Source organism: Vicugna pacos, chromosome 7 (genome assembly GCF_048564905.1).
Source record: "Vicugna pacos chromosome 7, VicPac4, whole genome shotgun sequence".
In the NCBI taxonomy this organism is placed as follows: Eukaryota; Metazoa; Chordata; class Mammalia; order Artiodactyla; family Camelidae; genus Vicugna; species Vicugna pacos.
In genome coordinates this window covers 45,046,230-45,061,077 of record NC_132993.1, presented here as the reverse complement: position 1 = coordinate 45,061,077, position 14,848 = coordinate 45,046,230, and the positions used below count along the sequence as shown (strand labels likewise).

Genomic DNA, 14,848 nt, shown 5'->3' with positions numbered 1-14,848 from the left:
GTTTTAATAGCTTTTCCTTCCCATGAAATTTCAGTTGAACTCTCTTGATCAGGTTAGCGAGTCTCTTGCCAAACACATTTGTCCCTAGAGATGCCAAGAGCCTTCCCCACAAACCAAACCCCTTTGTCACACTACCTGTGTGACAGTCATTTGTACGCTTTCTGTATCCTCTTCCAACTCACGGTCCACCTTCCCTTGCAAGACAGGAACACCACACGTCCTCCTCGAGACTTCACTTCCCTACCATGACTTCATAGCACCAGGGATACACTTGTGATTTCTTTTGACAGTTGAGTGTATTTTTGTCCAATCCAATGAATAGGGGTGATGGTTAGCAGATCTGATATTTTGGCAGGTTATCCTGCATGCCTTGGCCTGTTGCTCACCAATACCCATCTTCCTTCCTTTAATGACAGAACCCTCAAGTTGTAGACAGAACCCACAGGGTCATCTAGTTGGAGGCTACCCATTTCCAGCCTTCCTTGCAGCTTGGTGGGTCTGATGAGATGTGAACAGCAGCTGTGCAGGGAAGAGATGGGTAGCAGGTTGCATCTGTCACCCAGGTGGTCCCAAGAGCAGCTCTAGAGCAGGAGGACCGAGGGTTCTGGTTGGAAAGGGATGAGTCCACAGCTCGTGCACCACTCCCTACTCCTGAATGGTAACATCAGACACGGGCGGAGCTTCCCCCTCCTGCTGCAGTTCAGCCACCCGGACTTGCCCTTCCACGTCTCAAGAACAATAAAGGCTGATGCGAAAATGCAGGCTAACAAAGGAAGCTAGAGTGAAAGACAAGAAGCTAAACAAGAGCAGCCACGCCGATGAAAATCCAACTCAATAAATATTTACAAAGCGGCCACAGCTGTGCTAACCCTAAACCATGGAAATGAAGGGACAGAAGTTTAACCCAAGGAGGGAGCTGCTCTGATCAAGGCGATAAGACATGCATAGATGAAACGAGTCAGAACACGGTTCAGGGTGGGCTATCTAGTGGGTGCTGTGGACACTTACAGAGAAGGCTTCAGTGGGGCTGAGGTTGTGAGCAAAGCCTGAATGAGGTAGCCTAAGGGGAGCCTGAAAGATGCAGATATGATCAGACCTGACTAGGTAGAGAGGAATGTAGAGGGCAGGGAGGACATCGAATGAGGTATTTCTCAAGCCTGGCTGCATGACAGGACCGCCTGGGGAGCTCCTACAAAATACCAGTCTGGCCTCGCTCCATACCCATTCATCCAGATGCTCATCATCCAGATGCTCAGGAATGAGGCTCCAGGAAGCTCCCCAGGTGACTGTGATGAGATGTGAGGGTTGGGAGCCACTGCCCTAAATGTTGCATCCAGAAATGAAAGAAAGATGTACTCCACAGCACCACCGTCTTTTTTCTTAGCATTTAATTTCATTTTGGTATCGAACGCCAGACCTACGTCTACCGCCTCTAACTTATGCCAAATTAAAATGCAGAGCAGGATGTGACTGAACAGTTTAAAGGGTAAGAAGAGAGCACGCCACCCAAGAACTTAAAATAACATCTTGTGGTTTGAATTTTCTCAGTGGGTGCTGCTCTCTTCCCTTAACTGACAACTGCTGGTGGAAGCGGGGGAGAGTTTTAACAATTTTCAACCACAGACTGCATTTCATCACTTATCTAAAAAGACTATCAACTGAGTCACTGTAAAATGTGAATGTGAATTTTTAAAACTTCTCTGTCTCTGATAAAAATCTACTCAAGTCTTCTCAGCAGGGTAAACATTAAGCTAACAATGAATGATGCTCCCTCAGCGTGAACTGAACACTCTCAAATAACAAGAAATGAAATACCTAGCAGTTAACGTATCAGTTGTACACACTCCAAGCTTGTTTGTCCACCAAACTAAAAGTAACTCCAGGACAGAGAATCTGAGCTTATAACAAATTCTGTGAAATAAATTTCCCATATATACTGTATACACAGACATACATATATATATTTGTTTGGGGAGTATCCTTCCATAATTGCAGGGGCAATAATAAACAGTCCCTTGGAAGAAGCTGAAAAGAAAGCAATGAGTTACTAATTCAGTGCCTGTAGGTGGGGAGAAAAAGGGATACAGGGAGTTTTTCTCACTCTTAAGGGAATGACTGCTGCAGGAAAATGAGCCTGACACTTTTAAACCAATACAAGCTAGAAAAAATTATACGCAGAAATAGAGCAAAAAAGCAGAGAAAATAGGTTTAAGAAACTGGGGTGGTTATTGGTAGACTAGAGCTAGAAAGGCAAGAAAAAGGTAAAAGCACCTCTGTCACTAACGATAACAATACAATAGTTATTTTTCCCTCCGGTAGAACATGTAGCTCAGAAGCAATCTGAAGACTGTGTCTAATGCTTCTTTTTTTTGTTTTTCAGTTCCCTACAACTGGCATAGAACCTGGCAAGTGGCAGGTTATTTGTTTATCAAATTGATGTTCAACACCAAAAAAACAAACAAACAAACAAAAAACCCAGTTTAAAAAATGGGCAGAAGAGCTGGAGAGACATTTTTCCAAAGAAGACATGCAGATGGCCTACAGGCACATGAAAAGGTGTTCAACACTATTAATCATCAGAGAAATGCAAATCAAAACCACAATGAGGTATCACCTCACACCTGTCAGAATAGCTACCATCAAAAAGAGCACAAATAACAAATGTTGGTGAGGTTGTGGAGAAAAGGGAACCCTTGTGCAGTTGGTAGGAATGCAAATTGGTGTAGCCACTATGGAAAACAGAATGGAGGTTTCTCAAAAAACTAAAAATAGAAGTACCATATGACCCAGCAATTCCACTCCTGGGTATATATCAGAAAAAAATGAAAACACTAATTCAAAAAGATACATGTACCTCAATGTTCACAGCAGCATTATTTACAGTTACCAAGATATGGAAGCAAACTAAGTGTCCATCAACAGATGAATGGATAAAGAAGAGGTTGTATGCGTGCGCGCGTGCGCGCGCGCGCGCACACACACACACACACACACACACACACACACACACACACACACACACACACACAGGAATACTATTTAGCCGTAAAAAAGAATGAAATTTTGCCATTTGCAACAACATGCGTGGACCTGGAGGGTATTATGCTAAGTGAAATAAGTCAGACACAGAAAGACAAATACTACATGGTCTCACTTATATGCAGAATCTAAAAAATAAAACAAACCAGTGAATGTAACAAAAAAGAAACAGACCAAAGATATAGAGAACAAACTAGCTGGTGGTTACCACTGGGGAGAGGGAAAAAGGGAGGGGCAAGACAGGGGTAGGGTATCAAGAGGTGTAAACTACTATGTATAAAATAAATAAGCTATAAGGATATATTATATAACACAGGGAGTACAGACAATATTTTATAATAGCTATAAATGGAGTATAATCTTCAAAAATTGTGAATCACTGTTGTACACCTAAAATTTATATAATATTGTACATCCACCCCAATAAAATGAATAAATAGAAAAATAAAAACAAACAAAAAGCAAATTGATGATCTGTGTTCCCACCTCTTCCACTAACTCCTAGAAGATTTTTTTACTAAAACTAATTTTATCTGAGAAAGAGGAAATACAGTATTCTAAAGCATCCATTTATCAAACTGAAAAAATTTTGTAGAAAGATGGATCTTAATTGTTTAGGAGTTTGCATCTAATGAGAATGTTACAAAGGAGTAGTAACAGAAAATACAAATAAGAAAAACTAAGTCAAAAGTGAGGTGTAAATAAAGTATCAAAACTCTTGCTGGATTCCATCAGGTTAATTTTAAAAAATAATATTTTCAGCAGCCAGGACGCTGCTCTTGACTCTGGATTCCCCTACGTTGTGCATTTGTTGCAGACATCAGCTAAACCAGGGGTTTTAGTATACTGAGCGTGTTTCAACATACCATTTTGTATTTGGATAACATCTGTCATGAAAGAAGTCCTATCTCTATGCAAATGGCAACTCCCTCACCTCATAGCACAGAGCCATGTCAATCATACCTCCTGAAAATGGAGAAGCACCCCAGTTTCCAGACCCAAGTCAGACTTCAAGGCTTATTCACTGCTTAGCAGGAGCTGATGCCAATTTTGAATCATATTACTGTATGTGGAAAATGTATTTTTCAGAGATAATGCCCTCAAATCTTATTCCAAAGTTATCTTACAAAGTGACACTTACACTTCTGCATTGATTGGCGGGATCTATGTTCCCTTCTTTTGACCCTGGGTGGGCTGTGACCATTCCAGAAGCGATGCTGTGTAATTTCCAAGACTTTGTTAGAAATGGTGGTCCAGCTTCCACTTGATGCTCTCTCTCTCAGGATGCTAGCTCTCCAACTGAGCCATCAGGATGTGAAGAAGGCAATGTGGAGAGAACACACGGAGGGACCCATTTGAAAAGAACTGAGAACCTGGCCAGCAGTCAGCTGGCGTCAACTCCCAGACATGTGGGTTGCGAACCTTCAAATGTTCCCACTCCCAGCCTTTTCACTGTCCTGGGGGACACTGAGTGGAGCAAAGATGAGCTCTCTCCAAATTGCAGCCTTGAGAGCTGAGTAAATGTCACTGTCTTAACTCACCAAGTTTCAGGGTTGTTTGTTACACAGCCTCAGAGGACTGAAACACTAGGCAGGAACTCTTGGCCAACCTCCGGGCTAGTTAGGTGCGAAGCATGAGAACATGGGGTCAAAAAGACCCAGTTCGATCAGCAGTCACAACCCTCAGGCCAGCAGGCTCCTCCAACCAGAGCATCCAACTCCTGTCATGTAGGTCAGACTTGGATGAGGGCTCCTCGGTCAGCAAACCCAGACCTTCCTCAGAAAGTCACTTATGTGAAGCACACAGTAGATTGTATAAGCCAATTAGCTGAGCAAGACGGGTATGTGTCTGAAAGGGACAGACAGACCATAAATGAGACACTGGAAATCTAAAACTGGGCACAAAGATGAAAAGACAAACCCCTTAAGAAACTTTTAAATACATCTTTCAACACAGATCTCAAAATCTCTCGCTTCTCGTTGGACATTTTCTTCAATAGCTCAAGCAGTGGTTGGCAGTGAGATTTCAGCTGGCAACTGAGCCACAGAGAATCCGTCTTCCTCAGGTCATCAGGTCAGTCAGTGGGGGCACAAGCAGAACAGGACCCAGGGCTGTGCTCCCTGGAGAGGGAACTGAGGTAAAAGTTCTAAGTGGATATATTCAAATATTTCAGAAGAGCAGTTTTATTGTTAAAGAGTCAAAATCCCAAGCACCAGTCAATCCTTTGAAAAGACCGCTAATTTGAGGAAGTAAGGGTGTAGCTCAGTGGTGGAGCACATGCTTAGCCTGCACAAGGTCCTGGGTTCAATCCCCACTACCTCCACAAAAACAAAAACAAAACCCCACTAACTCTTGGAGCTTGGCCAGAGAGCTGCCTCATTGATCCTGCCGTGCAAAGACCTAGTCTCCAGCACACACAGGAATGCCTGAAGGCTACCTGTGCCCAGAAACCAGAGGCAATACAGAGAGCAACGCTTCATCATTTGAGCTGGAGCAGAACAATGACTGGAAGCGGGGGCAGGGGCGGGGTGGAGACGGGACTGGATGGGACGGGACAGGACAGACCAGCAGGGCACTCCTGAAGGCTTCAACTAACCCTGAATGATCATGAAATAAAAGTGCAGCATCCAAACCAGAGCTGGCCAACAGAACTTGGAGTCTGATACTGCAGCCTCGGGCCACATGTGGCTACCGAGCCCTTGAGATGCAGCCAGTACAACTAGGAAACTGAATTTGAAATTTTAATCAATCTTAAATAATTTAAATTTACAAAGCCACATGTGGCTGGCAGCTACCACATCAGACAGCACAATTTTAGACACCACCACTCTAAACCACTTCTTTTCTCCCTGCTTTCCCTTAGCACAAAGTGAGAATTTGGGACATTTCTGCCTCCTGAAATCTTTCAAGTGTGTTCTCACTCATACCAACTCTGGAAAAGTCAAAGGCTGGCAGATAGCTGAGTCATCCTAACTGTGGTGGCCAAAACTTAAGAGCATTAAGTCATCCAGGAAATTTTCTTTCCCACTCCCTTCCATTGTCTGGAGAGAGTGAATTAAAGAGTGAAACAGGCTATTAGTTTTCTACATGATGTCAGCAGGGATTTTTAGTTAAAAAGCCCTGAAACTTCCAGGTACTTCAAACTGTGTCAGTACAGAGATTAACTTCTGCAACTCATAGTTTCAATAAAAACCCACTAGGAATGTTTCAAAAAGACGTGTGAAGTTCATGTGTCATTTAGGAATGCCTTACAATGGGTGCTCAGTTTAAAGATAATAGTCTATGACATGAGGCAAAAGATCATATTTCAGAACAAGAGTGTTATCAATTCAAACAATTATCAGGTGCCTTTTTTTTTTTTTTTTGGTAGATAAGCAAGTATATTCACCGCCTTCTACTATCTTTAGAAGGCAACAAAACTCCATCCTCAGCCAGCCGGGTGTCTTTTCTCAGGGAGTGGGGACGGAGGGGTCCCGCACAATTTGCTAAGTTCTAGAAACAGCTCCACAAAGCTGCCCAGGAGTTATCTTTTGGCCTGCAGGAAAGCTGTTAATTTGACAATGAGAAATTTGACAATGAGAAATTCACTAAGAAAACAGCCAATTTCCCAACAGTTTCCAGTCCTCTCCATCTGACCCTCCTTTCTCCAGTCCTTTCTGGAGAAACATTATAGAACCGCCCTACGAACTTCACCCTTCTCTGCAGTCATCAGACAAGGTAATGCAGACCTCCCAAGCATGTGGCAAAAGTAGATAAGAAAAAACAGCGGTGCTTGGGTCTTTTAATTAGATGTGTGAATGGAAACTACTGACGCTGCACATCGCATCTGTGCTGCTGTTACACGTCAGCGGTGACACCAACACACAAACTGGATTTACTGGAAGTGAAGGCAGTTACACCACTAAGACCTCTTCCAATACCTAGACAGATTCTTTCTATCATCTATCTCCCGCCCTCACTCCTTCTTTCTTTTTTCTTCCTTCCTCCCTTCCTTCTTTCCTTTCCTTTCTTTCCTTCCTTCCTCCTTCTCCCTCTCCATCTCCCTCCTCTCTCTCTCTCTCCCCCCTTAAAAGAAATCACATAAACAAAGACTTCTAGCTGATTTGGAGGAAGAAGGAAGATAGAGGGAGGGAAGACGCAAGAGCGGTTAGGAGGACAGAGTAGCTGCATCCACCACATTTGTAGCTGGATCCAGTCTGCTCTACCATCGAAATCGAAGAAAGCATTCCAGGCATCACAAGCTTATCTGCTTATCCAATAACTCAGAACAAGGTAGTTGTTCACATTTGTTTATTTTAGCAAAAGCGGTCTCATTTGGTTTGGGTTCTCCTCCTCCTGCCTCTTCCTGTCCTCTATCTTTAAAAGGGTGTATAAGAGCAAAAGCTGCAAAAATCAAAGTTTACTGGTTCAATAGATCAGGGGTTATTAGGTACCACACAGACCAACCTATACAAGCACACATTAAAAAAAAATAGATCTTGGAAGGCAGGGTATTTTATGTTATGGATACATGTACACAGTGTTTCAGGAGTTTGATTTTAGCTGCTAACTTAAGCTGTCACTTTTTGGACACTTCTGCTAGGAAGACAGCAGACACAGCCTCTGTGTAACATACCAGCAGACACGACCCTTTCTAGAAACAGCAGCTCACAAAGACTAAGAAATCAAATTTCACGTCTGAAAAATAAAGGTGTTATCTTGGATCATAATTATTCAAAATGTGCTCTGCTAAATACCAGTTTCACAGGGCTCTCTGTGGGAGAAAGAATAGGTCCCCACAGACAAGTCACCTTGGAAAGTGCTGCTTCTAAATTCCCTCTCGAAGACACAGTGTAATATATATTGGCACGTTAAAGGTTCTGAGCAGTCCTGCAATTAAAACAAGCAAACAACAACATAAGCCAAATCTGTTAACTTTTGTTCAACCCATTCCAAACCTCTCTGACCAGGGAATCTATGCTTTGAGGGGAAACTTCAACATTCCTTTAGCCTGATAACCCAGTGTAGCTTTAAAACTCAGTTATCCTATGAATCTATGAAATGAACTGAACTCTTACCTTTCAAGGCTGGTTTATCTGTCATGCAGATAACAGCTTAACATGCACAGGCACCATTTCTTGGTTATGAATCAGGCTCACAAAAACCATTAATAACCCTTGGATACCCTTTCCTTATAGTTTCATGTCTAGACTTGAGAGGTCTAAAGAATCATGAGAAACCATGATTATCACATAAAAATCACAAGACTGGGAACATTCCCCATTTGACCCAACCTGCCCTAGAAGTCCCTCCCTGGTCTCTCATTATCATTTATCTTCCCCCAAACCCAACTTCCCCACTCCCTTTCCTCCTTGCTTTTCAGAGTTTACGATTCAGACTCAATCCTTCCCATTTCAGTCAGAAATTACCATAAAGAGCAAACATCTGAATGGGAAGTTTAACATCACCTGGAGGAAGTAATACCACTCCCAGGAGTGACACTTCCGCTTAACTGGACAAACTATTCCAAGAAATCTTGTGGGAAACAGCTCAGAAATTAAACACTCACTTAGCTGTGATACAGGACTGCCTAAACACATACTTACAAGCAATCTGCTCTATAGTTACCCAAGTGCACAAGAAATGGGATCAACACTTAGTATTCACTCAACAAATGTTTATTGATCACTTACTAGCAGTCAGGCACAATTCTAGACATTGGAGGCAAAATAGTGAACAAAGTCTAAAACACTACATTACAAACAATACCACAAAAGAGACTAGAAAATTCAGTAATACCAAGCCATATGACAATTTTGGGGAAATCAATTTCTAAATGGAAGAAGACTGACTTTAAGGAAGAATTCATAACCCTCTTACAAGGTACAAGGGAAGTTTCTGCATCCAAGAGAAGGGCATGGGAAAGGCAACAGATTCTGATTTTCTATCTGCCATTTCCCAGGCACCATGCGAGATACTTTTACACATGTTACATTCTTTAATTCTCAGAACTCTCCTTTGACTTAGGTCCTAAGCTTTACCTTACAGTTAAAACAGTGAGATGGAGCTAGTGGTCAAACTTTTGTAATGTGCCTGATTCTAAATCCATACTTTTGACACAAGAAGAGTGAGGCGAACCTGAAACTGGGTTCATGGCTACTTCAAAGTTACATTTCTAATATGACTTTATGGTGGCAGAGAAAAGATGCCTCAAAGCAGGAGAGGCAGAAGAGTGAAGATCAACAACACACCGAAGAATAATCTTCACAAATGTGTTGGACTCACTGCTCAGCTTCCAAACGTGTTACAAAGCTACAAGAATGGAGGCAGTGTGTACTCGTAGTAAGACAGCCATACAGATAAACGGAATAGAATTAAGAATGCAGAAATTAAACTCCCACGTTTACGGTCAATTCATTCTGACAAAGGTACCAAGACAATTCAATGGAGAAAGGACAGTCTTTTCAACAAATGGTGCTCAGAAAAGTACATGTTCACATGCAAAATGAATGATGACGTCGGACCCCCACCTCATGCCATATACAAACATCAAAAGGGACCAAAGTCCTAAATATAAGAGATGAGACTATGAAACTTTGGTAAGAAAATACAGGGATACATTTTCCTGAGCTTGGATTAGGTCATGGTCCCTTAGATATGACACCGAAAGCAAAAGCAATAAAGAAAAAAATCCTAAGCTGGACTTCATCAAAATTAAAACCTTTTATGCTTCAAAAGATAACATCAAGAGAATGAAAAGACAACCCAAGAATAGGAGAAAACATTTGCAAACCATATAGCTGATATGGGCCTATTTTCTAGAATATAGAAAGAATTCTTACAACTCAACAGTGAAAAAAATAACCCAATTTTTTAAGTGGGCAAAAGAACCTAAATAGACATTTCTCCAAAGGCACACAAATGGTCAATAAGCACATGAAAAACTGCTTAATATCATTAACCATGGAAGAAACGCAAATCAAAACTATTAAAGAAAAATCATTTCATGCCCCCTAGGATGGTTACAATTAAAAAAAAAGCAGCAGCAGCAGCAAACAAACAGGCAGACAGTAACAAGAGTTAGCAAGGAGGCTGAGAAATTGGAATGCTCATACACTTTGGTGGCAATGCATACTTTGGAAAACAGCCTGGCAGCTCCTCAAAGTGTTAAACACAGTTACCATACGAGACAGCAATTCCACCCCGAGGCATATACCCAAGAGACTTGAAAATGTATGTCCACAAAAAACTTGCACAAGAATATTCACAGTAGCATAAATCATAATAGTTAAAAGGTAGAAAAAGCCGCATGTCTATCAACTGATAAATGGATAAACAAAAAGTGGAATATCTACATGCTATGGACTGACTATATAGTCCCCAAATTCATATACTGAAGCCTAATCCCCAGTGTGATGGTATTTGGAGGCAGGGCCACTGGGAGGTAATTAGGTCATGAGGGTGGAGCCCTCATGAATGGGATTAGGGTCTTATAAAAAGAAAGCTTGCTTCGGCTCTCTGCTCTCAGCCACATGAAGATTCAACAAGACAACCATCCACAAACCAGCAAGGGGGCTCTCACCAGACGACAGATCTGCAGGCATCTGGTCCTCGGAACTTCCCAGCCTCCAGAACTGTAAGAGATAAATGTTTGTTGTTTAAGCCATCTAATTATAGCAGCCTTGACTAAGATACCGTATAATGAAATAGTATTCAGCTATAAAAGGGAATGAAATATTGAGCCATGATGACCTTGCAGTGCAGATCAACTTGAAAACATTATGCTAAGTGAAGGAAGCCAGATAATAATGGCCACATATTGTATGACTCCATTTACATGAAATGTTCAGAATAAGCAACTGCAGAGAGACAGAAAGGCGTGTTTGCCAGGGCCTGTAAGAAACGGGAAACGGGAAAGTATGGGATTTCTTCCTGGGGTGATGGAAATGTTCTAGAATTAGATAGTTGTGATGGTTGCAAAATTTTGCACCTGTACTAAAAAATTTTATCACTGTCTTATATACTCTAAAAGGGTAAACTCTGTGATATGTCAATTACATATCAATAAAAAATACCCTACCCTCCTAAAAGTAATCTTTGAATCAAACAGAATCAGATATGTGATTATTTATCATCTCCCACAAAAACCACTGGCATGGAGGCGAATCTACCTTTGCTGAATCAGATATGTGACATTGGGACCTAGTCCTAAGATTCAAAAGAGAACTATATGTGTACTGAAAGATGAATAAACTCCAACAGAAAGTTTTGAGAACTCTACCATGACTACTTTAAAAGAGCATACCCAGTTGAAAACAAATGAGCAAACTTGTATCAACATGGGAGCCTACAACTTTAGGTCAGTCCCTATGGTCCCTATGAAGCCTTCTGAATCCACGTGCTCTAGTGACCTCATGGAAAAGAAAGAACAAAATAGAAAAAAACGTCAAAGTCAAAGGTCAAAGTCAACTTCAACATATGGAAACACCAATACAAATTATGTCAAGATTTGTCAAAGCCGGCGGCCACATCAGTCATCCTAGAACTAGTAAATAGATGAAGACCCCTCATAACCAGAAATGAAACATGGGGTCCTCCAAGATCTCAAAGGCTTCCTTCTACCCTGGTAGGCAGCACTGGCTTGGATCACTGCGGGCCTGCTTACAAGCAATCAGGAGTCTAATTAAAACTCTCATGGAATTACTAAAAGCCAAATCTAGATATGTGTTAAAACAACCTTCATATGCAAATTTGGATGAGACGTTAAACTGACCTTCAAGCTCCAAAACAGCTAATCTTTGATCTGTATGCTTGCTGTACATTTAGCAATGACTCAGGCCCAGACTGGAGAAAAAAAAAAAAGTTACTACATCTCTAGTTCTCAGAAATACCACTATGTGGGTTAAAACAGATACACACATAGTTACACAAGCCAACCTGTCACAAGTCAAAAGAACCACCCAAGCTAATGAAAGGCCCAAATTTCACTGTCTGCAGTCAAAAGAGCAAGATAAACAGAGCAAGCACAGACAAGTCCAACTTCTGAGAAGTGATGTTTCCAAAAAGTAGTTATAAATCTGCTATTTGAAACCCAAAGCACATTTTTTCACTGAAACCTGTAAGCTTATGGTCACATACCTGGGTCACAACACCAGGGAGACCCATGCAATGCCCACGAGGCAGGGAGCTGACAGCACTTCCTACGGGAGAAAACGTCTTCCAGGTTCAACTCCAGAATGTAGCCCCGTAGCGGCGCCCTGGCCACAGCACGGGGAAGCAGGGTGCTCACTCCCTGGCCCTGTCACTCCCCAGATTTCCTACACTGGTGAACAAACAGACCGTGGGCCGCGCTGGGAATCCCATCCTACTCCCATTCAGACGTACAAGACCCCTACAGCTTTTTGCTGCCCTCCCAAACTTCTAATTCCACTAAACGTCTGCTTATCTGCAAACAGAAGAAAACAGGGGTTCACATCATGGAATCAAAAAAAAAATCTTTTTGTTAAAGTACAACATGCATTTAGGAAGTCAAATTACTGAATTTTAAAAATATATATTTCGTAGAGAGAATACATGAAAAGTAATGACTTTCAGCAAATTCTCAAATGTCTCTTGCGGTCAGTAGGAATTCTGTTTCTCATCACCCTTGAGTCCTACAGCCAGCACAGAGGCTGGACACCGCGGCACCTCAAAGACACGCGTGAGATTTCTGTACCTTTAACATCATTACTACTGTGTGTGTAATTTATTTTTAAAATACCTCAGAGTAGCTTTCACATACTGTGAGCGTGCCCTTGAGCAATTTGCCTCTTTGTGCCTCCATTTCCTCAACCACAGAACAATTCCCACCCAGAAAATTGCATGACTGAGTGACCAGGGTGGGAGGGAAATTAAGTTTTCAGTGGATACCTTGGTGACTTTAGAATGTGGTTTCACAAATATGTGTCACTCATTAAACAAAGATGAATGCATCATAGGATTCATCATTGCAATAAACCCCAAACGAGAGGTGGGACATGTATAAAAACCCTGGACGCCCTCCCTAGCCCTTCTCCCACCATTTCCTTGCCCCATCTTGGGCTCTCCTCAGACTTCCTGGAGCTGCCGGCTCGGCCCCCAGTCCTCAGGCTGACCTAATTGCAGCAGGACCACCTGGTTCTGACCACCTGACAGCCATGCTGTCAACCCTGCTATTGGTGCCTAATCCCCGCCCTGCCTCAGAATTTCAGGTCAAGGCTCTCCGTCCAACCCCCACCCCCCAGTCAGCTACACTCTCGCTGACCCAGTGCTTCCTGGGTGAAGCGATGACCATGCTCCTCAGAGAAGGTGGCAGGGTTAATTCTGAACTCCAAGTTGGCTTAGCACCTAAGGGTCCATACAAAATGAGGGGAGAGGGAGGCAGGGCTGAGTGACAGTTTTAGGACAAGAAGGAAAGAAAAAGAAAAAGAAAAAGAAAAAGAAAAAGAAAAAGAAAAAGAAAAAGAAAAAGAAAAAGGGTAAGTATGACCATCAGAGAGACTCTGCAGGACAGCTCCCCTCCCTACACACACAGATCAGAGATGGGACCAAGTAAGCCAGTTCTTTACTTTGGGGACAGCAAATATATTCCTGGAAGATAGTGTCCGTCAGTTGTGACAGATTATCTCTCAAGCAAGGGTCTTCACTCATCTCACTTCCTTCTTCAGTTGGTCCACGTAAGAACAGAGGGCACACTTGCTGAATTATCTTTGGGCAGCTCACCATGCCTGGGGGGTCTGGGCTCACGTAGTCTTACTACAGGCACCTACAAGAGGGGCTGCTCTCCTCAGTGCCCTTCTCTCTGAGAACCAGTCTCTCCCTGTGCCCCGCCTCTCCCTGACCACCAGGGTGACCCAAACCAGGGGCAGCCACTGCCCTGGCTAGGCTGAGCCAGTCAGACTCTCTGTGTCCGGAATTCGCAGGTAGACACAGGGACCAAGGTGGACCCTGACGGCCACTGAACTTAGTAGACTGAGAAGTGGGGCTGCCGCGGGGAGCTGTTTTTCACGATGAGCAGGGAAAGCAGAGATGGGAGAATGAGATTGCAGGGTGTGCAGACAGAGGGACTGACAGACAGAGACAGGCACACAGAGATAGGAGAGACAAAGGCAGAGTGAGGCACAGAAAGACAGACAGACAACACACACATGTGCAATGAGACAGAGCCAGAGGCAAAGTAAGAGACATGCAAACAGAGAAAAATCAGACGGCAAGGCCGAGGCGGGGAAGGGGCGGCCTGCTGGGGTGAAGGGAGGACTTGACGGATTTCTGCCATGATGGGGGCCCTGCTAAGTGCCGGTTCTCAGTGTCCTGCCCTGGGGCTCTGTGAGCTACCCTTGTGTCAGTCCAATAAATCCTCCATTACCTGATCCAGTTCCAGATACCATTTTCCACACGTGAATTTAGAAAAGTAATCTTTTAGTATCAATACCCAATGAGAGGAAGGGTTGGCAAATTTTGACACATTGCTGATCACAATATAATTAAGTGAAAATATTTGGACATATTTTAATATTAAATATTTAGCAACTGCTATCAAAATGTTATCAAATATTCTTACTCTTTGACTCAACATGTGTAATAGGGAAAAAGTGGCTACAACCTTAATGCTCAACTGAAGACGAAAAGTTAAGCAAGTTAAGACTACAATATATTATTTTATACAATGAATAACATTGCCTCTAAAGATATTTATAAAGAATATAACATGTAAAGGGGGAGGGTATAGCTCAGTGGTAGAGCGTGTGCCTCACATGCATGAGGTCCTGGGTTCAATCCCCAACACCTCCCTCAAAAAGTATAAATAAATAAA

General features: G+C 42.6%; 1 protein-coding gene and 1 non-coding gene across 7 annotated transcripts in view; one reads left to right on the top strand and one right to left on the bottom strand.

Annotated features, from left to right (window-relative positions):
• The window catches only part of OSBPL3 (oxysterol binding protein like 3), a 161,664-nt gene that overhangs the window by 87,790 nt on the left and 59,026 nt on the right, over positions 1–14,848 (bottom strand). For 4 of the 6 annotated variants that reach the window (XM_031674218.2, XM_072964814.1, XM_072964813.1 and 1 more), the window contains exon 2: positions 10,601–10,652. The exons of 1 other annotated variant lie outside the window; for it this stretch is intronic. The gene's annotated coding sequence lies outside the window, so the exon portion shown is untranslated. Of the gene's footprint in view, positions 1–4,180; positions 4,339–4,580; positions 4,888–10,600; positions 10,653–14,848 lie in introns of all 6 variants that reach the window. One more of the 6 variants, XM_072964812.1, reaches the window with a different exon arrangement.
• On the top strand, positions 14,751–14,829 carry TRNAV-CAC (transfer RNA valine (anticodon CAC)). Its single transcript has one exon. It is a non-coding gene; the product is annotated as a tRNA-Val (tRNA).